This window comes from Varanus komodoensis, unplaced genomic scaffold, assembly GCF_004798865.1.
Source record: "Varanus komodoensis strain SLA01 unplaced genomic scaffold, ASM479886v1 scaffold23, whole genome shotgun sequence".
In the NCBI taxonomy this organism is placed as follows: Eukaryota; Metazoa; Chordata; class Lepidosauria; order Squamata; family Varanidae; genus Varanus; species Varanus komodoensis.
Window position 1 is genome coordinate 11231580 of NW_025335627.1, and position 25014 is coordinate 11256593.

The 25014-nt window shown below is 45.9% G+C and overlaps 1 protein-coding gene across 6 annotated transcripts in view; it reads left to right on the top strand.

Annotated features, from left to right (window-relative positions):
• PARD3B (par-3 family cell polarity regulator beta) overlaps window positions 1–25014 on the top strand; it is a 648538-nt gene that overhangs the window by 343201 nt on the left and 280323 nt on the right. The window lies entirely within an intron of this gene.

The following is a 25014-nucleotide window of genomic DNA, read 5'->3' on the forward strand; positions in this document are numbered from 1 at the left end:
GCAGAGTAATAATTAAAATCTGTAAAAGGCAGAACTAGACTATTGTGCAATGATTCATCCATAAATTGGGCTCATGAATTCATCCATAAAGTGGTACTTCAGGCCGTAGATATAAAGGTCATGCAGTGGGCTGAGAACACGAGGACATTCTCTCATGTGGCACTTTTAAGATGCAATTTCTGGACCTCTGCTAATACTGTTGTGGACATGCAAAGGCTCGTAAGCTAATATTAGACCTGCCTCTATGTATATATTGTGGAAGACACTCTGGAACATTTTACCCTCTAATGCAGGGGTCTCAAACTCACGGCCCGCGGGCCAATTGCCAGGGCACAGGGGAGGGGCCCTGCGGCCTTCAAAGCGCCAGCGGCGGGCCGGCCTCCGGATGAGCAGCCCACCACCACCACGGTGGTGGAATACTCAATGCGGCCCAGCCTCACCCAGACTCTTACTTCCAGCGACCCCCAGGTAAGTTGAGTTTGAGACCCCTGCTCTAATGCATCCTGGAAACATGAAGTTCAGTCATTTCACTGAATGCAATTTCAAGTCATCTTGTTTGTCTCTGGAATGGAGATTGAAGAAAAGCTCCTTACTTCTTAGTTCAAACTGAGGTTTACTTAGGTAATTTATGGGTCATGCAAAGAAAAACATTTAAATGCTCACATTTCCCCTCCATTTTTTCTTCCAAGCTATTCAATATCTATCCCATTCAAACTGGTTAGGTAACTGGTTAGCTGAGGATGTAATCCCAAAGCTCCCACCTTCAATCAGATATAACTCTTTTGTTGACTAGATATGTTTCCACAGCCAAATGACCTTTGATTACATCAAGAAAGAAGCTCACAGTTTAGGAACTGATTTTTATGTTCTTTTGCACAAATTCAGAAAGCTACTTCATTTCTCTCTGAATGAAAAGTTCAAAGGCTAGTATTCTGGCTATTTAAAAAAGTAAACATTTCGTTTAATACTTTTTGTGCTTAATATCAACATCTGCCCTTCTAAATGGAGTTATGTGAAATGACCATTCTGAATAAACATAAAAATTAGAAAAAATAACCTTAAGTATTAACCATTCATATTCTTAATGATAAGGGCAATGAGTATGATTACAGATTCAAACAAGTAAATAAATATATGCCATGTAAATGGCATTTTATTCAAGCTTTTTCATATTTCTTTGATTTAGGATACATACCCACTTAAAATCCCCCTCCCAGCCTTTGCCTCCTAGCCTTTTCTCCTTTGCCTTCTGTACACTAAACATATTCTTCTATTTGAAGTTTAGTTGATACCTTCCATATTCCTTGCATCTGATACTTAAAAAAAAATGATTCCCATTGAGGAGAACCTTGTAACACGAGAAACTTTCCAAGAGGTGACTCATCAGTTGGAAAGGTATACCCTTCTGCTGCTCAGAAAGAGGCTTGCAAATATTGCAGCACTATATAGTGTGCCAAAGATAAATGGGGCCTTTTCTGTCAATCCACACTGGAACAGAGCCCATTGCAATAATAACAAGAAGTTGCTGTGAATGTTACTAAGTTATCATTTCAAATTTCCATTGTATTTTTCCCCACTGCACCCCGAGGTGTCAAAAACTTATGACCAACAAAAACCCTGACTTTTTGTTACTTGCTGGGGGAAAAACAGATCAGAGACACTCCTATCTTGCAAGGGCCAATGGTGGGTTCTGCTTTGTGGTCTCTGGAATAGTATTTGTCTTGCTTCTTGCTCTATATGAGAAGCAGGCACTTTGTGGCCCTGCAGATGGTTTGACCTACAGTTCCCATCAGTCCTAGCCAAGAATGCCCATTAGTGAGGGGTGATGAAGTTGGAAGCCAAAGCATTTGGAGGACCACAAGTTGTCCATCTCTGCTGTATCATATTGCCAATTTTATACTTCAGTGTGCCATTATAACTGATACGGAGCTAAGGGAGAGGAGAGATTTGAAGCAGTGACTTCCTGGTTTACATTCTTGCCTGCTTTAAAACTTGCACCAAGACTTTCAGCAGTTAAAAAAGAAGAAGTCCAAAGTAATGATATCAGTAACTGCTGTACCAGGGAGCCACAAAAAGGTGGTGGCCAGTAGCTCCCCTTTCTGAAGTCTCTCCTTGTGGGAGACTTAGGGGAGTATTGAATGGAAGCAGAACAGCAACAAGGGTTAGTTGAACACTCAGCTGTGAAAGGATTGTCCAGCTAAGCAAGAGATAATGTCACCCCAACACATTCTGCTTTTTCATGCACCAACCCTGCCTCCCCTGCCCCATTTTCCTCTCCCTTACTACTGCAGCTGTAAGTGTGCACATGCACTTGCAAGAGTTTGATGTCGTCATCATATTGCAAAGACATTTGGTGGACTGTTGTGATAACTGGCACCCTGAGAACTTTTGGGTGGTTGCTGGGTTGTTCAAGATGGTTTGTTCAGGGACACTGTTTTCCAGGTAGCCTTTTGTGATTACCGATCCAGCACAGTGAGTTCGGCATGGATTGCCGGACAGGCCTGCTGAAGCATTCAACAAGAGTGAGAAAAACCTTGCTGCTCTTCACAATCTTGCTATTATTTATTATTATTTGTTTAAGTAATTTCTGTACTGTCTAACAGCCCAAGCGCTCTGGCTGGTCCACGACAGCTACTGCTGCTTCCCTCTCCCCTTGGTACTGCCTTTCATGTCATGCTCCTATATATTGAGAATAAGTGATACGGGAGAGTGTCCCAAAGACATTCACAACCTTTTTAAATTTCTTGGTCTTGTGCAAGTCTACTGCTATGAAATTTACATATTTTAAACTGTTTGCCTTACTGCACTACCATGGAATTTCCGTAATTTTTCCCTTAGCTATTTTGCTCTGCCATGGGATCATCAATGTTTAGAATCTGCCTTGCTGACTCACAAAGGAGACCAGTGGAAGGAAGCAGAGGGCATGCAGGTGTGTGTGTGAAATAGTTGGTGGCTACCCAAGAAGGAGATTTAGGGATGGATGTGGTTGCTCTTTAAAGTGACTTTTTAAAATGGGTGCTTGCAAGTGAAGAAAGTGCTAAAGCGATAGATGGAATGACAGAAGGGGAAATAGGCATGCTTGTTGAAATACTAGAGAAGTAGTCTTATGTGCTGGTGCAACACCCAACAGACATGGCTGTGACTGCATTGCTGTGATCGCAAGTGTTCTGAATGGAGGAGGAGCTTCTCGCAGGAGCCAGCACCCCCACCAGACCGATTGTAGAAAGGTTGACAAAATAGAGAATGAGGAAATAAAGAGTTCTGTTTGAAAGTCTCCTGGAATACTTGCTGGGAGCTCATGGGAGGACAGAGAGGGGCAGAATGGGAGAAAAGTCATAGCAAGCTGCAGAACAGCTGACTGTCTGTTGGGTTAGTGAGTAAACCCCTGTTGGCTTACTCTTGGTGCAAACTTACCCGCTGAGAATTTAATCTGTAAACTGCCTTCGGTGTCATTTTCTGAGTAGAAAGGCAGGGCACAAATAAAATAAATAAAGCATAAATAAATTTAGCTTAGTGCTGTGATGGGAGTGAGGTTACTGAGCAGCAGCTGTGCTATGCCAGAGATGAGTTTGCTCTTGCAGTTTTTCCACCAACTGTGGTTTCATGGGCAGCATTTCAAACCTGATGGAAGGAAGTGGTAATAGTGGTATAGCATCCTTACCACTAATGCACATTAGATCGCCATCTAGATTTACCCAGGTATAAATTTGTAGCTAGCTGTTGTATTTTACCCCAGTTATAGGGGAATAAATTGGGATGATTTATGTACATGTTCTTGTTTTTATTGGAAAAAATACTACCCTCTTTCCCTCCCTACTTTTATGCAAAGTCACAAATGGAATTCCATTAGCCTCACGGCTATTTGCTTTATTTTCATTTTTCATATGGCTCCCTTTTTTGTTTTGATTTAATGCTTGGGACTCTCTTAATATGTATTGACTGTCTGCTGAGGTCTCTGCTGACACAGCTCTTTAAAATGATGCAGTACTGGAGAAAAGCTGATGAGGCCTTCTTTACGAGCTTTGACATATTAATTAGCAAAGTGGACTAAAAGAAGCCTTTCCTATTTCTATTTTCTAAAACACATGTATATTGAAATTTTTAACCAGTAGCTCCCAACAAAGGTCTAGCATGTGTCAGAAGCATCTCATATTCCAGCGGGTTAACACAGTGGTCTTTTTAACCTTTTAGTAGCCCCTTGCTTGCCATATTATGCTCTTTTGCTTGCACAAACAAAAGAGTTTGCTAATAGAGTGCCTCATAACATATTACTTAGCATTTGTTGCATAAATATTTATTTATTAGGAAGCTTCTATGCCGTCCCATTCGCCGAAGCCTCGGGGCGGCTCACAACAATAAATAAATAATAATATAAAAACAATATAATTTGAGACAACCTGGCCAAAGATGTAAAATAAATAAATAATAATAGCAATTAAAATGACATTTAAATAAAAAGGTCTTCGCCTGGCGCTGAAAAACAAATAACGACGGCACCAGGCGGACCTCTCTGGGGAGCGCATTCCATAGATTGGGCACCACCGCAGAGAAAGCCCTCCTCCGGGTACTTACCCTCCTAATATCCTTCACGGAGGGTTCCCGGAGAAGGGCCTCTCCCACTGATCTCAAGGGGCAGGCGGGCATATATGGACGTAAGCGCTTCTTCAGGTAACCAGGACCCAAGCCGTTCAGGGCTTTATTGGTCATAACCAACACCTTGAATTGGGCCCGGACTTCAATGGGGAGCCAGTGGAACTGACGGAGGACTGGAGTCATGTGAACATAACGCCCAGTTCCCGTCAGCAGCCTGGCAGCTCTATTTTGAACCAATTGAAGTATCCGGACCATCTTCAAGGGCAGCCCCACGTAGAGCGCGTTACAAGTCAAGTCGGGAAGTCACCAACGCATGTGTCACTGTCGCCAGGCAGGCGTCCTCCAGGTAGGGACGCAGGTGATGGATCAGCCGAAGCTGAAAGAAAGTGCTCCTCGCCACCGCTGTCACCTGAGCTTCCAGTGAAAGCTCTGGGTCGAGGAGCACTCCCAAGCTGCGGACCTTGTCCCTAAGAGGGAGTGCAACCCCATTCAGGACTAAGTTCAGGTCTCCTTCCCCGAAGCCCGATCTGCCAACCAACAGGACCTCCGTCTTGTCTGGATTGAGCTTCAGTTTATTGGTCCTCATCCAGCCCATTACCTCGGCCAGGCACCGGTTCAGTACAGCCACTGCCTCACCTGGATTGGTGGAAAAGGAGAGGTAGAGCTGGGTATCATCAGCGTACTGATGATTCTGCAGCCCACACCTCCTGATGACCTCCCCCAGCGGTTTCATGTAGACGTTAAACAGCAAAGGGGACAAAATGGATCCCTGTGGTACTACATGGCATAGCTGCCATGGCGCAGAGCCATAGTCCCCCAGCATCACCTTCTGGAATCGGCCATTGAGATAGGAGTGGAACCACTGCAAAGCAGTGCCTCCAACCCCCAATCCTGCTAGCCTATCCATGGTCGATGGTATCGAAAGCCACTGAGAGGTCCAGGAGAACCAACAGGGTCGCACTCCCCCTGTCCTTCTCCCTGCGCAGGTCATCATACAGGGTGACCAAGGCAGATTCAGTACCATACCCGGGTCTGAAGCCGGACTGAAATGGGTCCAGATAATACCAGTCAGGGTTGAATTTGGGGGTTTGTAAAATCAAGCATAGCTCCTTAACATCCCCAGCCTGAAGGATCAGTTTGTGTTATGGAAAGACTACCGTAGAAAATTGTGCTCTATGGACAATGAACAGATTTTTCTTGTTTTCTTAAATGTTTCCAAGAAATAATTTATTTTGGATTACATATGTGAGTGATATTTGTTTATCATGGGTTTTCTTTTCTGGTCCCTCAGTTGGAAACAACATTTATGAAATTTGTATGAAGTTCCTGTTTAGTTTTTAGGTTTTCCTTGGTCTTCATCTTTCTGAAGAAATATCTTGAGTACTTGGCTATTTCATAATATACAATGATTTAATGTTAAGTACCAGAAAGTAGATCTATTGTAGATGACTTTTTTTTTATTTCCACTTCCCTGCCCATGGTTCTCAGTCCCCATATCCTTTAAAACAACCATCAGTTTAAATGTATTTTCATGATGCTTACTAGTTATTCTGGTTTCTTGCTAGGTATGTGTATACTTGGTGGCTGGCCAGCTACAGCCACTCTTCCCACATGTTTCTCCTTGGTCCTGTTGGTTGGCGGATCGGGCTTCGGGGAAGGGGACCTGAACTTAGTCCTGAATGGGGTTGCACTCCCTCTTAGGGACAAGGTCTGCAGCTTGGGAGTGCTCCTCGACCCAGAGCTGTCTTTGGAAGCTCAAGTGACTGCGGTGGCGAGGAGCACTTTCTTTCAGCTTCGGCTGATCCATCACCTGCGTCCCTACCTGGAGAACGACTGCCTGGCGACAGTGACAGGAGAAACATGGACTATGAGGTCTTGGCGATGGCATGCTTGCCTTTCTGTTAGCATCATGGTTGAATTGGAGTTAGAGCATGGCTCCCCCATTTCCATATCCAGCATTGTGCATGTCTCAGCATGCTATTATGAGAAATTTGGCTGGATGTTACATCAGCCATAAAGTGCTGTGACACAAATCTTTAATGGCATTCTAGGGTAAAAAAGCATTTCTGATCAGCATCAAGTAGTAGCAGTAGCACTGCTCTTCTTACCTGTGCTAGTGCAGCTGCTGCATTCAAGAAGAAATCCAGACCCCTGAGAATAAGGTGTGTCTAGAAAGGAAATTGTTGGGAAGAGAAGCCTGAAGATAATAGATATACTAAGCCTGGAGAGGAAAAGACGCAGAGACAAGTTGGCAGTTAACAAAAGAAACTGATTGTTCACTGCAGAAAAGCCAAGAAACAGGTTTAAATTATAGAAAGGATGAATTAAATTAAACAATAGGACCTTAACATAAGAACCTTAGAACCACCCTGCTGGATCAGATCAAAGGCCTATTTAGACTAGCGTTGTGTTCATGTAGTGGCCAGTCAGATACCTGTGGGAAGCTAAGGCTAAGTAGATGGTAAGTGCAACCGCATCCTTGCTCTTGTGTTCCCAAGCAGCTGCTGTACAGAGCCAAACTAACTCTGAATGTGGGAGTATTAGATATCCCCATGACCAGGACCCTCTTTTAAAGCAGTCTAAACTAGCTGTGGCAAGGAATTCCACAAAATGAGTTAGGAGCTGTGGGAAGAATGGCCTTTTTGTGTCTCCTGAATTTACTGCCAGTCACATTCATGGTTTGACCATGCAACATTATAAATGTTTAAAAAGTTATATTTCCACTCTTGAATAGCATTGGGGACAAAACACTGGCTTCTGTCTGCAGGGAGAGATGCTCCTAAGGACTTTGGCTGGCAAGAATGAGACCAGTCATGTTCGCCTCCTCCACACAATTATGAGTTGTGGTGATAAAACACAATATCTTACAATGGCATTTGCTGTCTTAGTAAGTGAGAAAAACAACACATTATAACATAAGGAAATAGCCAGATTCTATTAAATAGCCAAGTGAGCATGCAGCTAATATGCAGTCATAATTTTATGTGGCAACCACACACTCGGTGTTGCCTCTAGTTTGCCCTAAGAACATGTAGGAGTCTTGAGACATTTTAAAGGTGCATGCAAAATGGCATAAACTTGTAGATCAGATTGTACCAGATATTTTGCACAAAGAATACTGTAAGGCTGTTAAATAATATACACACATGAGCAGGGGATGGAGAATGGAGTGCAGAGTGAAATTAAAAGAAATGACAGTTTTTGAATGTACAATCAGCTAGCTGTTAGGTATCAATCCATTTGTGCATGTTGATATTCTCAGACATACCCTATCAACCTTTGTAAATTTGTGTTTAACCTGTCTAACAACATCTAGGCTAGGGGATGATAAATTATTGTTGGTGTGAATCTCAACAATCCCAGTTCTGGTGAAAGAAGACCTGAAAATGCAGTATCAGTTTTAGTTCATCATCTGTATGTGTAATCCTAGAAATCAGGAATTACTAATTCATACCGTTACCTTTTTCTGGAGTTATGTTCCAATTCAGTTTGAAGGTTATGTACACCACTCACTTTCAACAAGCAGCAAGGTAAAATGTACCTATAATCTTGGCCATCATATATAATATTTAAGTCTGTTAAAGCAGGGGTAGCTACCTTGTGGCACTCCAGCAGTTGTTGGACTGCTGCTTTCAACATCCCATATCATTGGCCATGCTGGGTAGAGCTTGTGAGGTTGGAATCCAGCAACATTTGGAGGGCTATAGATTGCCAGTCCCTTTGTTAAACAAAGCCACTTAAATGGAAACCTTTATCATAGCATCTTGCTGTAAAGCGGATGCAAAATTCCCAGGTGATCTCAGCTTGGTAAATGCAAGAAGACTGCTCATTCAAAAGCACCTTAATCTTAAAAGTGTTCTTAGATTTTTTCCAGAAACCCTTCAGAAGTGGGATACCATATTCAAGCATGCTGACTTTAGGACAGCAGGCAAGCCTTCAGATCCTCTAAACAATGCAAAGAGGGGAAATGACCTTGAGAGCTTGTGCTTCTGTGCTGTGTCAGAACCTGCTTACGGCATTGCTAAGCCATGCAGAAATAGGGAGCGCTTTTGAATTTGCTCTGGGTTCCCTCACAGTTGGCTTTCAGCTCCATGCCTCTCATCAGCAAGTGTCTGGAAAAGCTGCTGAGGCCCCCTGTCCTGGCTGAGAGGTCAGCAGATGCACAGGAGGGAATCAGGGGAGGGGGGAACTCCTTTTCCACAGGGACTTGAGAAATTGGCAGTTATCGCTGGCAAATAGCATGAGTTGCTGCATGCTACTAAGGAAACCTGCAGTCACTGATGAGTTCCTAATGTTCCTTAATCCTTTCCCTCCAGATGCGAGGTTTTTCTGCTCGTGACACACTTCTGGCAGTGGGCATGCTGAAACCACTGATGCCTTGGACTTAATGAAGTTGGAACACTTCCCAGATAATACATCTGCCCTCCTAGTTTATACTTCAGAGGATGGGGAAGAGAATTAGCAGCATACTTTTTGTTCTAGTTATGATGCAGACTTGAAGAACTGGCTACTGTCTGCCTCTCGCAGAACAAAATAATGGTTTTGTGTATGGCTGCCCTTCGCTCCAGTCACCACTCCCCTCCCTCTTCCTCCTCTCTGATCTCCCTACGTGTGGACAGTTTATACCTTGGGAATAAAGGTCTGATTATGGCATGATGGCTGATACACTGGCTTCCCAGTCATGCAGTTCTCTTACACATATTCTAAGCTTTTAATTGAGTGCACTCATTTTGTAAAGCAGTCCTGAAAAGTATGGAAAGGCATTTTATACATGGCACTTTTTCAGTACTGCAAGGGCTATCATCTTGTTTCCAGACTTACTTGTACTACGTTTACTCTGGGAATTCTGTATGTGCCCTTGCCCACCACACCAGATAGAGGCTTTCTCTAGATGGAAAAGCCATGCAGCCTTGAGGAGAGGTCACGAGGCATCAAGGTGATGGAAGAAAGTTGCTTGTGTATCACTTACCTGGCAGAGTGTAAGGGCTTATGTAGAAACTACTTAAATTCTTCCACAGAGTTAATGGCACTACCATGGCCTCTGAAAAGCAGTTTTAATAGATATATGATCTTTCTGCTACAAATTTTATGAGTGTCAGGAGCTTTAACAATATGCAGATGATGACAGAATCCAGTCATGAAAAGCAAAGGCCTCAAGACCTCTGAGGCTCAAGTGTACCCAATGGAGGTGTCTGTCCCCAGGCTGTTCCTGCTCTGCAGCTGCGGCTTTTTCCCCATCCAGCTGGAGCATCTTGGAGGCAAAGAGGAGGAGGCTTGAGTTGCTCCAAGAGACTTCATCTCCTGTCCTGCCCAGTCTCCCCCTTTCCTCTGCCCATTTTTCTCCTTCTGCAAGGTTGCTTACCAAATCCCAGAAAGAAGCTTTTGCAGTTCTTTCCACATTGGCTGCAAGGGAGTGAGGAAGAGGGATTGGAGCTTCCGCATCCATCAGCAAGCGCAGAGTGTAGTTTCTGATCTCAGAAAAGGAAATCTGAACTATCCCAGGGCCCCCTGAAGTGTAGGGATCGTTTGGTCATTACCTGAGGCAACACGGCTTACTGCTACTTAGATTGTTTATGGCAGGGCAGATGGCAAACCCTAAACTGTGGATGCAGTCAAGCCAAAACCCCTAAGCATTCTAGTCCTGTTCATTTTAGTGACAGTGGTTTTAAGAATATTAAAACCTTCTTCATTAAAAGGTTAACTTCTTCATTGAAATCAGTAGCCTGAGATATTGAAGGCCAAAGATGCAAGGTACATGCATCATTGTGCTAGTGGGAAAGGGTCTCGTAGGAGGATGCGTATTTTAACAGGAGTGGGTAGAAGAGCCTCAGGAATGTACAAAAACACACATTTTGGTTTGGCAGATAACTATGAAATATAATGTTAGGACTGTGTGTTATCTTTAATAGGGAACTTTTCTTAATTTTAGATTGAATTTTCAAGCATTTTATATTACTCAGAAGCCTGAAATTTTCAAGATAACTGGTTTAATTTTGAAAAATTAATTAAGAGTCTCGAGATTGATAACAAACAGCCATACATTCTTTGTTGACATCAAACATTATTAATCAAATACTTTGTTCCAGATTAAAATTCAGACATATGCCCTTCAGCATGCTCCAGTCAGTAAGATTGGTGCTACCAGTACACAGTGATAAAGGACTTTGTTCCAATAACATGTTAATACCTTGCCACATAACCAATAGATTATCATTGACTATTTAGTTTAATATTCTGTTGGAAGTATGTGGTTTTCCTTGTAGAATGTAAGAAAGGCAGAAGCAAGGTTCAAATAGTACTCAAAGTATATTTATCCAAGCTGCACAATAAATATTGTGTCCAAGCCTTTTAGGAGCCAAGCAGATTGTACCTCTAGTCTCTCTAGCTGAAGATATTGCAAAGAGTTGACTCCAATTCAATTACAGGCTGACACTTACAGGATTTGTCTGAATTACTATACTTATCTCAACAATTCAAGTTCATGCTGGATTGAATATATATCTATACGAATTAAATTTTACAACAGGTAAGTTGCTTATTTTCCCTTTTAAAGGGGCACATGTAAGTGGATTTGAAAGGGGGACAGGGACCTGCTTGAGGTATTGTACACATAAAGAAAATGAAAGTAAAATGTTCTTCATGTAATACTCAAGCTTCAAAGGCCTTCTGAAAATAAATTGTAAAGGAAACCATTACAGTAGAAGGATGATGCTAGAGTGAATCTGCTCAAAAAGGAATACAAAGAATTGAGCTAAGTAAGTGTTAAAGCCTTATAAGAAAATATGCTTATCCTGGGTCACACAGACTATTTTAGATAATTAATTTCTAAGGGATTTTTAAATTGTTTCCCCCTCAGTTTGTGTGGGTGTTGTTTGTTGCTGTTGTTACTGTTGTCCTGGATGTAAAACCTCCAACCTGGAAAAAATAGAAAGCCATGGACATTTAATGAGAAGAGAGAAAAGTATGACTGTGCTTTCAATGTATACGCCTATCTTGTAGCACTGGTTGACCACTGAGCACTTCTGCAAAGAAAGGGCAAATTCAGTTATTCAGTCTATTAGGTCAGGGACTTCCAGCACTGATGAAAACCCTCACTCTTCCTTGTATTGTTTAAGATGCTGCTGCTAGTCATTACGCACCTCTCTGTTCACCCATATTCAAGAAGAAAGAAAAAACAGCTGTCTTACCGGATCAGACAAAAGGCCTGGCATTTTCTTCGCAGCCTAAGAATGTTTACAGCAGAACATTGATTGATTTGAAGGTTGCCATGCATCATATTGGTTTTTCGGGGTCGTATACAAAAAAAAAAAAAAAGCAACCATGAAGTCAAAAAACTTCTCCTGTAAGTCTCCAGCACCTATATTTAGAACTGCACTGCATCTGAGCATGGGTGTTCCATTAAGCTATCCTGCAGATTGATGAAGCCATTGATTAGATCTTCTCCTCTTCATGAATTGACCTTCTCCTTTTTGAAAGTCATCAGGATTATTGGCCATCACTGAGTCAGGTGATAGTGTAGGTGTTTTCTGAAATTGCTCCCTCCCTTCCTTAAATAAAAATAAATCCAGCTTTCAGAGATCTCATTCACAGACATTTTGCTATTTAAATCTCATTGCTTTGGGAAACTGCATCAAAGTATGTTCCATCCCATAATTAGGATCCACCTGCTATATGGCTTCTTTGCTTTAAAAGGCAGTATCACGTGGTCCATGTGGGGCCTGAGAATGGGCAGTAGGGGGCTTCTACTGTTCTGGAACATTCATCAGCTGTATTTCATTTTCTTTTTATATTGATGGACCTGATCAAAATAATCATGACTACAGATAAGCTGTTTGAGTTTTGAGGAAGGACTGCTTGCCAACCATCTGTCCATTGGAAAGCTGCCTAGGAGCCCTTAATATCTGCCAAGAATGTAAGATGATGTTTACCTAGCACTGGCTTCAGGCAAAAGATTGTCTTAGAATTTTGTCATGGTTAGCCTCCAAAAGGAATCACATAGTTGCTCAAGTTGTACAAGGTGTAGGTTAAAACTGCCACATATCCTGAAATGTGCATTCTCTTTCTTTACAATAACCTATAAAGTTTAGAGAAAGCAGAAACTTCAATAATTTTTCCTTTAGATATCAAGCATGTGATGGATTAGCAGCCTGTAGACTGCAAACCCAAGCCCACTTACCTTGGAGCATGCCCTGCATTCTGAGTGGGCGTTTAAAAATTGCATTATTGGCATCTATGTAGAAATGTTAGTATGGCTATAGAGTGTATCACTTAGTGGATATATGACTTTGGGCTCCATTCACATAGAAGTACCACCGCCGGAACGCTGCCGGCCCTCCTTCACCACCTGGCCGGCGAGCACTCAGCACACCCTGCTCCGCACCCCAACCTTCGGCGTAGGTGAGAGCTGCCTCTCAGGGGGCGGGGCGTGGAAGAGGAGGAGCTGCGGGCTTTAACCCGCTGGCAAGGGCCGGTGTCCTTGGGCCAGTGGCCGAAGGGCGTCGGCCTAAGGGTGGTGACGCCGTTTGGGGCCGTGCAAGGGCTGGGCTGGCCTGGGACTTTGTCGGTGGGCTTCCTCAAACTGTAAGTCGGGTGGCCGTGGGTTTTTAGTGTTTTTAACTGTTTTTAGGTGATTTTATTTTGCATATTTTAAGGATTTTATTTTGCGTATTTTATGGCTGTACCTGGGGAGCATATAGGCGCCGCCATTGGGGTGGTCTTGGACAATGGACATTATGGTGTTGGGGGTCTAATGGGTCTGCATAGAAGAAGGCTGGACAGATGGTTACTCCCCCAGCTGGAAGGTTCCGGGTAGGCCTGTCAACTGCCCCTCAGGCCTGATGGTGCTGCTGCTCAATGCCACGTCGGTCCATAAGTCATCCCTCATCCACAACTTGATTGTGGATGAGGGGGCCGACCTGGCCTGCATAACCAAGACCTGGGCGGGAGAGGAGGGGGATGTGTCCCTCTCTCAACTGTGCCCACCTGGGTATTTGGTCCAGCACCGACCACACCTTGAGGGGAGGGGAGGGGGGGTCACTTTGGTTTACCAAGCTTCCATCTCCCTCACGGGGTTTCCTGTTCTCTCGAGGCTGGGTCTAGAGTGCCTCTACTTGGTGTTGGGCAATCGAGACAGATTGGGGATTCTGCTGGTGTACCATGCACTCTTCTGCCCAACAGACTCCCTGCCTGAGCTGACAGAGATTGTCTCGGACCTGTCTCGGTGTTGAGGACCCCCAGGATGTTGGTCCTGGGGGATGTCAATCTCCATGTCGAGATGGTTCTGACTGGGGCGGCTCAGGACTTCATGGCCTCCATGACAACCATGGGGCTGTCTCAACATGTCACTGGCCCGACCCATGAACGTGGACACACTCTGGACCTGGTTTTCTCAACGGGGCAGGAAGAGGGTGGTCTGAGGCTGAGGAATTTATGTCTGACTCCCCTGTCATGGTCAGACCACTTCCTCGTGAGGTTTGAGCTCAAGAGCAGCCGTTCCCTCTGTATGGGTGTGGACCTGATTGTGTTGGTCCGCCCCCGGAGCCAGATGGATCCGGATGGTTTCCTGAAGGCCCTGGGGGAATTTCCAGTTGACAAGGCTGGTGTTCCTGTTGAAGCTCTGGTCAAACGGTGGAATGGGGAAATGACCAGGGCTGTTGACACGATCGCTCCTAAGCATCCTCTCCCGCCGGGCAGAGCCCGTTCATCCCCTTGGTACACCCCTGAATTATGGGCAATGAAGCGGGTTGGGAGATGGCTAGAGCGTGGGGGGAGGAGATCACGGGATGAATCTGACCGAACACACTTAAGAGCCCATTATCAGGCCTATGCTGTGGCGGTGAGGGCAGCGAAAAAAAAAATCTCCATGTCCAATGCCTCCTCACAATGCCATCCAGTGGAGCTTTTTCCAGTGGTACAAGGGCTGGTTCATCCAGGCCCTAAGAAAGACCTGGTACTACTCTCGATGGCCCGCTGTGATGACTTTGCCAAGCATTTTATGGAGAAAATCGCTCAGATTCGTCATGAGCTGGACTCCACTAGTGACTCAGAGCTTTCAGGGGAGGAGCCAATGCTGCCGTCTGGTCCACAATTGATGGATGAATTTCAGTTATTGTGGCCTGATGATGTGGACAAGGTGCTTGGACAAGTACATTCCACCACCTACTTACTGGACCCTTGCCCATCTTGGCTACTCAAGACAGCCAAGGACGGGATTGGGACCTGGATCCTGGAGATTGTCAATGCCTCTCTGAGGGATGGCCGGGTACCTGCCCCTTTAAAGGAGGCGGTAGTCCGGCCTGTCCTAAAGAAGGCTTCCCTAGATCCAGAGATGGCCACCAATTATAGACCGGTGGCCAACATCCCGTTTCTGGGCAAGGTGTTAGAGTGGGTGGTGGCGGGACAACTCCAAGCACTCTTGGAGGAAACTGAGTATCTGGACCCATTTTAGTCTGGCTTCACACCCGGGTATGGTACTGAATCTGCCTTGGTCGCCCTGTACGATGACCTGTGCAGGGAGAAAGACGGGGAGTGCGTCCCTGTTGGTTCTCCTGGACCTCTCAGCAGCTTTTGATACCATCGACCATGCTATCCTTCTGGATAGGCTAGCGGGATTGGGGGTCGGGGGCACTGCTCTGCAGTGGTTCCGCTCCTATCTCAATAGCCGATTCCAGAAGGTGGTGCTGGGGAACTATGACTCTGCGCCATGGCAGCTATGCCATGGAGTTCCACAGGGTTCCATTTTGCCCCCCATGCTATTTAACATCTACATGAAACCGCTGGGAGAGGTCATCAGGAGGTGTGGGCTGCGGAATCATCAGTATGCTGATGATACCCAGCTCTACCTCTCGTTCTCTATGGTCCGGACACTTCAATTGGTGCAAAATAGAGCTGCTGGGGACTGGGCGTTAGGTTCACATGACTCCAGTTCTCCATCAGCTTCACTGGCTCCCCATTGAAGTCCGGGCTCAATTCAAGGTGCTGGTTATCACCTACAAAGCCCTGAATGGCTTAGGTCCTGGTTACCTAAAGGAGCACCTGCGTCCATATATGCTCTCCTGCCCCTTGAGATCGGCAGCAGAGGCCCTTCTCCGGGAACCCTCTGTGAAGGATATTAGGAGGGTGAGTACTTGGAGGGGAGATTTCTCTGCGGTGGCGCCCAACCTGTGGAATGCGTTCCCCAGAGAGGTCCACCTGGCGCCGTCGTTATTTGTTTTTCGGCGCCAGGCCAAGACCTTTTTATTTAAACACTATTTTAATGTTTAAGGTTTATTTGTTGATTTTTAACTAGGCTGTTTCCACTATTTTATGTATTTTATGTATTTTATTTATTCTCTGAATTTTTTGTATCTATATGCGGGATTTTAATGATTGTAAGCCACCCCGAGGCTTATGCAATGGGGGCGGCATATAAGTTGTATAAATAAATAAGTATGCAGTTACTGGAGAAGTTGGCAGGAGACACATCTAGAATCAATAGATATACCTGACTGCTTGTGGTGAGCTAGTCCTTTCCCTCGGGTTCCGGAATGCAAGACAGTCCCTTGAAATGCAGTCCTTTTATTGAAACTCCACAGCTGACAGAACAGTTGAACTCTAAATAGCATTTTACCATAGCTAAAAGGAGAAGCCTCTGCTCATGTAAAGAGCTGAATCTAAACTGGAAATTTCTCCATGGTCCCTCCCTTTCAGTAAGGTACCCTCCACCCTCAGGGGTAATGATACTTGAATGGGGGTATGGAATATAGCAAAACCACCCGTATTGCAATACTCCCTGACTGAATGAGGGGGAGCACTTTTCCAGCTCCCTTTTGAATTGGTTTAGAGTTTTTCCTTTTTAACTATCTCGCTTCTCCTTCAAGTCCTCCCAAACATACACTTGCTTGTAAGGAAAAAAGAAATTATTCTGCATGTTTCAATAATGTTTACTCTCCTATATAAACATCTTAGTTTAGTTAAGACATATGAGGTGAAATCCCATCAAATGAATATGCATTATTCTTCGTCGTGGCCTCTGTGCATCACACATATGGGTGCTGCGCCTGCGCAGTGCCTAAGCCAGAAGATTAGAAAGCTAACGGTTTTTGGTGGGAAAAGCTCTGCTCCCCTCCCCCTACAGTATAAAAAGAGCGGAGCATCTGCCATTTTACTCAGTCTTTGCGACCGCCATTTCGCTGTGTCTCGTGCCTGTTTGTCTCTCGCTTAGATTTCGCCTTGTGCTTCTATTCCCTTTCGCGATGGCACAGCGGGCAGCATTCGGCAAGTGTAGTGAGTGCGGCTCCAAAATGTCTTCTGCCGACCCGCATGACTTACGCCTCCTCTACCTCAGCGAGGGGCATTGGACGGACAAGTGCGGGCATTGCCTGGCCTTTACTAAACAGGCCAGGAAGAATAGGGAGAATCGTCTCCGTAAGTTGCTTTGGGATCAGGCCTTGCTACAATCAGACCAGTTGGTCTCAAGGCCTACCCCTTCCTTGGCTGTGCCACCGCAGCGCTTCGCCTCTACTTCAGCCGCGCCCTCTAAGCGCCCTGCCTCAACATCAGCCACACCACCACAGCGTCCTTCAGATGAAGGCTCTGCTTCGACAGAAGTGCAACAGCTACCTTCTCCTCCAGCAAAACAAAAGGAGAAGCGTAAGCATTCAGAACCGGATAAATCCTCCGGGCACAAGAAGCCGAGGAAAGATAAGGCAGCTAAGGCGGCCCATAAGGGCAAGAAACTCGACCGCCCCAAACATCGGGGCTCAGGTTCGTCGGGGTTCTCCGTACCGACCGCCACCACGGTACCGACGCCCTCAGGACCGGCCCTGCAATTGGCGATGCAGGTGACTCTGCCGGGATCCTCCAGGCCTGTGGTTCGGCCTGAGAGCGTGTCTCCCCCACCGGAGTCACCACTTAGGGAGTCCCTCTCCGATGGAGAAGTTAGAGATTCCCCACCGAGGCATCGTTCCCCAACTCCGATACCTACTGCTGGACCACCTGAGGGAACACAGTCGCCGCCTAGACGTAGGAGCTGTTCATCGGAACGCCAAGTGGATGATTGGCCTATGCCTGGCTACGCTGGCTTCCCAGGCTGGAGTGGATATCCACCCTATGCCTACTTCCCTCGGGACTGTCGTTCGCCATCGATCCCGAGAGAGGCACCGTCCACTTTCGGCCGTACGGAACAGAGACCTCCACCATCTCCCGAGACTTCCTCGTCTAGCGAACACTACCACTACCACCAGGACTTGGACGAGTCAGAAGTAGACTCCATGTCCCCGGATGTGGCCATCACTTCCCAGGACCCTGGATCCCCGGACGAGCCCCATGTCTCCTTCTTGGAACTCATTTCTCATCTAGTTCTGTCACTGGAAATAGAGGCCTACCATCGCCCCGGCCCCAGCACCGATCGATTTTACGATATCGTCCGGGGAGAGCAGTCTGCAACCATTGCCTTGCCTCTTATCACCACGCTCCGCCAGGCAACGGTCCAGCCCTGGGACCAACTGGCACAACCGCAAGCGACGTCTCATCGGTACAAGTCTATGTACCGGGTCGGAGAGGAAGATATTCCATTCTTGCTGCGCCACCCTAAGCCCAACTCTGTGGTGGTCAATTCGTCCCAGGGCAGGGAGGCTCGGGGCCATACAACACCCCCCGAGATAAGGAAGGGAGGAAAGTTGATATGAGTGCACGCTGGGTCTATGCGGCTGCAGGACTCGGCCTGCGCATATCAAATTATGAAGCTACTCTGGCACGTTACCAGTACTTCATAATGCAGAAGCTGGATAACGTCACCTCCTCCCTCCCTGACCAACAGGCAGACCTAACCAGGGTCTTTATAAAAGAGGCAATGCAGGTGGCCATACAGCAGTTGTCCACTGCAAGACATCATGTGGACACTGACTTTTGGGCCATGGTCAGTATCTTTTCTGAAGAAATGAAGAGGAGGATAGAGGAAATGCCATTTGATTGCACTGGCCTCTTCCACGCAAAGACCGATCAGAAACTCAAAGCCATCCACGAATCCCGCATGACAGCGCGTTGCATGGAGCTCCCACAAACCAAATGTAAGTGGCCATGGTCCAGGCCTTATGGATGCCAGCAATATCAGCCTTGCCAACAATATCAACAGAGGCAGCAGCGTAGAAGGCAACAGCCTCAACAGCGCTTCTCTCAGGGCTATCGGCACTTCGACTCCAAAAAACGCCCTTGTTGACGGTCCCGGCGAACCAATTCATCTTTCCACCTCCCACCTTCCCCTCTCCCTTTTGGGAGCCGGCTTCAAAGCTGACTCCCCATTTGGGAGTCCATTATATCTGATAGGTGGGTGTTGTCCATCATTCAGCTTGGGTATAGAATACAATTCAACATCGTTCCACCATCGAGCCCTATCCAATTTATGCCACCATCTTCGGTTTTGTGCAATGAGGTCTACCAACTTCTTCATAAAGGAGCGATTCAACAACTGTCTCGCACCAATGGGCTACACGGATTCTATTCTAGATATTTCACGGTCCCCAAATGGGACGGTGGTCTTCGACCCATCCTGGATCTGAGAAATGTCAATAGATACATCAAACCAAAAAAGTTCCGGATGACCACCTTCCAGAATATCCTTCCGTTGCTGAAAAAAGGGGATTGGTTCGCCTCATTGGACTTGAAGGATACTTATTTTTGTATCTCCATCCATCCTTCCCATAGATGTTTCCTGCGTTTTACTGTTGGATCCAATATTTTCGAATTCAATGTTCTGCCGTTTGGTCTAGCTACGGCACCGAGAGTTTTTACAAAATGCATGGCCCCGGTATGCGCTCACCTATGGCTTCGGGGTGTACAAGTCTACCCCTATTTAGATGATTGGCTGATTGTGTCACAGACTAAAGACAACCTCCTTGCAGCTGTCTATACGACTTGTACTTTGCTTGATGACCTTGGACTATGCATTAACTTTAAGAAATCGTCACATCCCTACACAGGTCATCGATTTCATCAGGGCACGTATCGACTCCATTCTACAAAGAGCGTTTCTTCCTCCATCCCGCAGAGCCACGCTGTGTGCCCACATTCATCGGATCCGACGACTGAGAACAGTGCAAGCCGTCACTATACAAAGACTGCAGTGGCCATTGTGCCGCACGCAAGACTCAGACTTCGGCCGCTTCAATTGTTCCTGAACAAATTGTTTCACCCGCAGCAGGACTTACAAACCAAGCTTCTTTGGATCCCATCCTCAATCCTTCACTCCCTGACATGGTGGACTGTTACACGCAACCTATTTACAGGCGTTCCATTCCGTCTGCCCCAATCGACTGTGACATTGTACACTGATGCGTCCCTTATCGGATGGGGTGCGGCATGTGCAGGACTTCGGGTCCAAGGGACTTGGAACCGACAAGAAGTGGAGAGGCATATCAATTTCCTCGAGCTTCTAGCGATTTTCAATGCTCTCAAATCTTTCAAAACCGTCATACACCGCCAAGTTGTGCAGATTGTGTCCAACAACATAGCTGCTGTCTTCTACATCAACAAGCAAGGTGGAACAAAGTCACCTCTCTTGCCCCAAGTGTCAATGCAAATCTGGGATTGGTGTATCCCAAGGGACATAATGGTACTGGCGGTACATCTTACAGGGACTGACAGCGTAGAAGCGGATACACTGAGCAGGCAGATGTCAACGACCCACGAGTGGGAGTTGAATCGGATGATTTGCAACGAACTATATATTTGGGGTATGCGATATGTTTTGCTCCAGAGCAGGTATTGGACAGGACTCGAGGGGAGATGCCCTCATGATAAATTGGAACAACCTACGCGTTGTCTCCATTTCCCCTTCTGATGAAGGTGGTATCGAAGATTGTTCAGGACAATGCTACAGGAATTTTAATAACCCCATGGTGGCTGAGGCGACCCTGGTTCACCACTCTCCTCATTAAGTCCAAAGGTGTTTTTCATCGACTTCCACCAGTCCCTCATTTGCTGACGCAATGCAACGGAGCAATCCGACACCCGGACCTAGCTTCGCTGAAATTGACAGCGTGGAACATTCGCTAGATTCGGGCTCTCTATCGGTTCCGTTACCATCTTGATCAACAGAATCCTCACCTCAACTGCGTACACAACCGACTCCTCCTTTGGGATCGTCAGAAACCATCTTGGGACCGACGATTTTACATCCTGATAGCGCAGATTCGAGAATCGCCTGGATAAGACCTTCCACACGCCGATCTTACTCAGCAAAATGGAAAAGATTCTTCTCCTTTGCTGGCTGCCATTCCTTTTCTCCAGAATTGGCATTCATTGAGAACATTTTGCAATTTCTGTTCGAACTTCACCGTTTGGGACTTAAACCTTCATCTATAAAAGTTTACACAGCTGCCATCTCACATTTCCATGGTAACATACAAGGCTCGTCGGTTTTTTCTCAACCTCTGATTCGTTGTTTTCTTAAAGGACTACAAAATCTATACCCGTCAATCCACCCGGTCATGCCAACTTGGAGTCTTTCTGTTGTACTCCAAGCGCTAACAAAGCCACCGTTTGAACCTCTGGCAACAGTGGATCTACATCTAGTATCATGGAAAACTGCCTTCCTTGTTGCGGTTACTTCAGCCAGAAGGGCCAGTGAGCTTTGTTCTCTACGCATAGATCCACCATTTTTGAATTTTCACAAAGAAAAGGTGGTTCTTTGAATGGACTCAGCGTTTCTTCCTAAGGTGGCAACATCGTTTCATTTGAATCAGGACATCGTCTTGCCTGCATTCTTCCCATCTCCATTGACTCCGATTGAACGCTCTCTCCACACACTTGATGTTTGGCGCTGCCTAGCCTTTTACAGATCTCGCACAGAATCCTTTAGGAATTCTAACAGACTTTTCGTTAAATATGCTGATCATGACAAAGGTTCTCCGGTCTCATCTCAGCGATTATCTAAATGGATTGTGCAGACCATAGTGTTGGCATACCAGTTGGCAAGAATGGACTTACCTATACCTCCGAGGGGCCATTCTACGCGAGCAGTAGCAACTTCATCGGCTTTTGCGGCAGGTGTTCCAATTCAAGATATTTGTAGAGCCGCAACCTGGGCTGCTCCATGTACTTTCGCCAAACATTATCGGTTTGATGTGCGTGCCAGACAAGACTGTTCCTTTGGCAGAGCAGTGCTCTCTGCCATTCTTCACTGATGACACCTCCCTCCTCTGAGTCTGGTAAGCTTGCTAATCACCCAAATGTGTGATGCACAGAGGCCACAACGAAGAAAATCAGGTTGCTTACCTGTAACTGATGTTCTTCGAGTGGCCATTTGTGCATTCACACAACCCACCCGCCGGCCTTGCATGGTGTTGGTGAGTGGAATTGTTTTTTCTATTGGTTCCATACTGATCTTACGGTACCGATACTGTTTGTTGTGGTACTGTCCTTGACTGCTAGGGGGAGAACGTCGGTCTTCAAGACTGAGTAAAATGGCGGACGCTCCGCTCTATTTATACTGTAGCGGGGAGAGGAGCAGAGCTTTTCCCGCCAAAAACCGTTAGCTTTCTAATCTTCCGGCTTAGGCACTGCGCAGGCGCAGCACCCATATGTGTGAATGCACAGATGGCCCCTCGAAGAACATCAGTTACAGGTAAGCAACCTGCTTATCCTAAACATTGGGAAGATAGATATCAACTCATATTAAATGTTGCAAGAGTGAAGAAGTGAATGTATTTTGCAATATTTAGTCAGTATAGTTCTGGAAGCAGTAACTGGAGGGCCTGATGCCCCCTTCCTGGACCAAGCTTCACCTGGGTGCCTTGCTGAAGCTGCAGTGGCCAAGCACAAAGGGAGGCAGTGGTGGCGGCAGCTGGACCAGCAGCTTCAGAACAGAGGAGGAAGACCATGTTGAAATGACAGCAGTGAGCATTCCAAGTTTAAGGGGCAAGGTTTGGACTGGTTCTCCATGGCAAGAAAGTGGGTGGATCACAGCCAGGGGAGGTATGTGGCTGTGGCAAGAAAGCTGGCCAGCTGGGTAGTGTAGCTGGTTGGAGACTCCCCATGAGTGTCGTGTGTGAATATGGCAAGGACGTATAATGGGGCTTAATCCCAGAACACTCAATATAGGCTTGCCGCCTAAGTGATTTGTCACAGCATTAGCTTTTGCTGGAGTTGGATTTTGGCCATAAAACTTAGTCTTTAAAACCCTGGAAGAGGCTTAGGAAGAGGAAGAGCACAGCTGTCCCTGGAAGGAAGAAAACAGTATCTGTAATGGTGAAACAGTTTTTGGTCAGACTTAAAGGAGCCCCATTACTGCTGGCTGATCACCCTTGCTCTTGGAAGAGGGAGCAGCAGAGGAAGAGTGCAATTGATGAGGTGACCTTTATAACATGGTGGGGGGCAACTGAAGTTTTTTGGGGGCCAGATGACCCCCCTCTTTGGGCTGAGTAAAGTCAAAAGTGTGTTTACCCATGACAGTTGATAACAATTTGTTCTTGGCATGTCCCTTGGGAGAATGATCCACTAGTGTGTCTCCCACATATGCATTCCCCCACTGAAGAAGCTCTGCTCTGATTGAGGGTAACAAGGGGACTCCCCTGCTTGTCAGTCACCCTCTCCCAGTGTCCGCAAAGTGCTCAGTAACCTGAGGGTGGGGTTTGGGAAGGGACAGAGTTGGGGAGGGGAGTGGGCAAAGATAGTGGTGACAGCATCAGCCTCCACAGGATGCCCACTGGTGCCCTATACTCACGAAGGACAGTAAAAAAAATGTGCAAAGATAGCATTTATTTACTTGTTTTTATACTCCCTATGTAGACATACAGAAGTCAAATATAAAGAGCCCTTTATTCTTTTTAGTAACTCCCACCCCACAAAAAATAAAGAAATCCTGGATGTCATAGACCTCCCTGTTCCGGCAAAAGTTTCACAAAGAAGTGTGTGTAATAAGCAATACATTGAAGCAACTTTTCAGCTGTCTTGGCAGATTACAGAGATGAGCTGCAGATCATGAAAGCTCTGCATATCCCCAGGAGAGTTACTGCATGCATGCCTACTAGTTTGTAATCTCTTCTCTTGTCATATGATTAAAGACGGTGCAAGTTTTTGTTTAGAGCTTTTTCTTTCATTTGGTTGTCTTTTTTTTGAGCAAGTTCATTTTCTCAGGATGTTGAAGTCTGTGTCAGAGACTAGACCATATTTGTAAACAGCAAAGCTATAGACATATGTGACACAAACAGTTGTTGCCATGGGGGGAGGGGGCATTATATTGACACAAGGTGGCTAAATCAACTTCCTGGATTAGCAGAATCCTTGAATGTTGTCTTCTGCTTTATACTGGTCCATTTCATTTGAAGTGCTTGTTTTTATCCTGAGTGTACTTAACCTGAATATCAATGTCATTGTTTTGCTTTGTTTAACTTAGAAAGATTAAGGTCAGTATAATGGTGTAAGATGGCTTATTTGTAGAAGCAGTGGGCCCTAAAAATGGACCACAAGGTTTATTTTTTCCTCGATGGAAAGGGATGCTCTGCTTCATCAGCAAAGGTGTTTCTCATGCCTGTTACACTGCCATTATTGAACAAAACACGTTAAGACTTGAATCTGGTTGCTGCCACGTTTTTGCATGTATTGATGCAACGTGGAAGTGTGATTTTTCTTTGAGCCGGGGAAACGGTTGTCAAATGGCTGCAGTCTTTGACTTGTAATCATTTTCTATATTTAGAAAAGCCAGGTGGTGCTTGGTAATGTGCTGGTAGCATAATCTAAGAGGGCAGAAGAAGAGGCAGGGCAGGATCGGATCGACCAGAGTTGCAAAAGCTATTTTAGCAGGACAGTCTTCACCATCCCATCCCCTGAAATTGCCAGGGGACTTAGGAATGCACGTGCACACTCTCCTCGTTATGCAAAGGAAATGTATCAAATGGACTTGGATGTTTGGCTGAGCAGATTAAAGGGGGCAATTGGCTCAGTGGAAGTGTTTTCTCAAGGGTCAACCTGGCCCTTCTGTTGTATCAGAGCCAGTACAGTATGTGTTCTTCATTGTTTGATCAATATCCTTCTCTTTCCTCTCATGTAAGGAACTCAAGGTTGGCTTGTATGATCTTCCTCCTCCCCAGTTTATCCTCAGAACAGCCTGGGAAGTTAGGATGGGGGAGAGTCAGTGACTGGCCTGACGTCACCCGGTGGATTTCATGGCCAAGTGGGGACCAGAACCAGAGTCTTCCTGGTCCCAGTCTAACACTTCAGCTCCTCTACTACCCTGACTATTGAGTAAAGGGAAAAATGTTGCACTGGGGCAACCTGGATAGAGATCCCTGCTCAGTCAGCAGGTGCTGAACTTGAGCCAGTCTCTCCTAACAAATGCTCACACCCAGATGTGCTCTCCGAAACATTCTGTAGCCTCCATATGGAGTTTCCCAGAGAGTGGGTGTGATACAAACATAATCAGCTAACCACTTCAGCCAGTTTTCC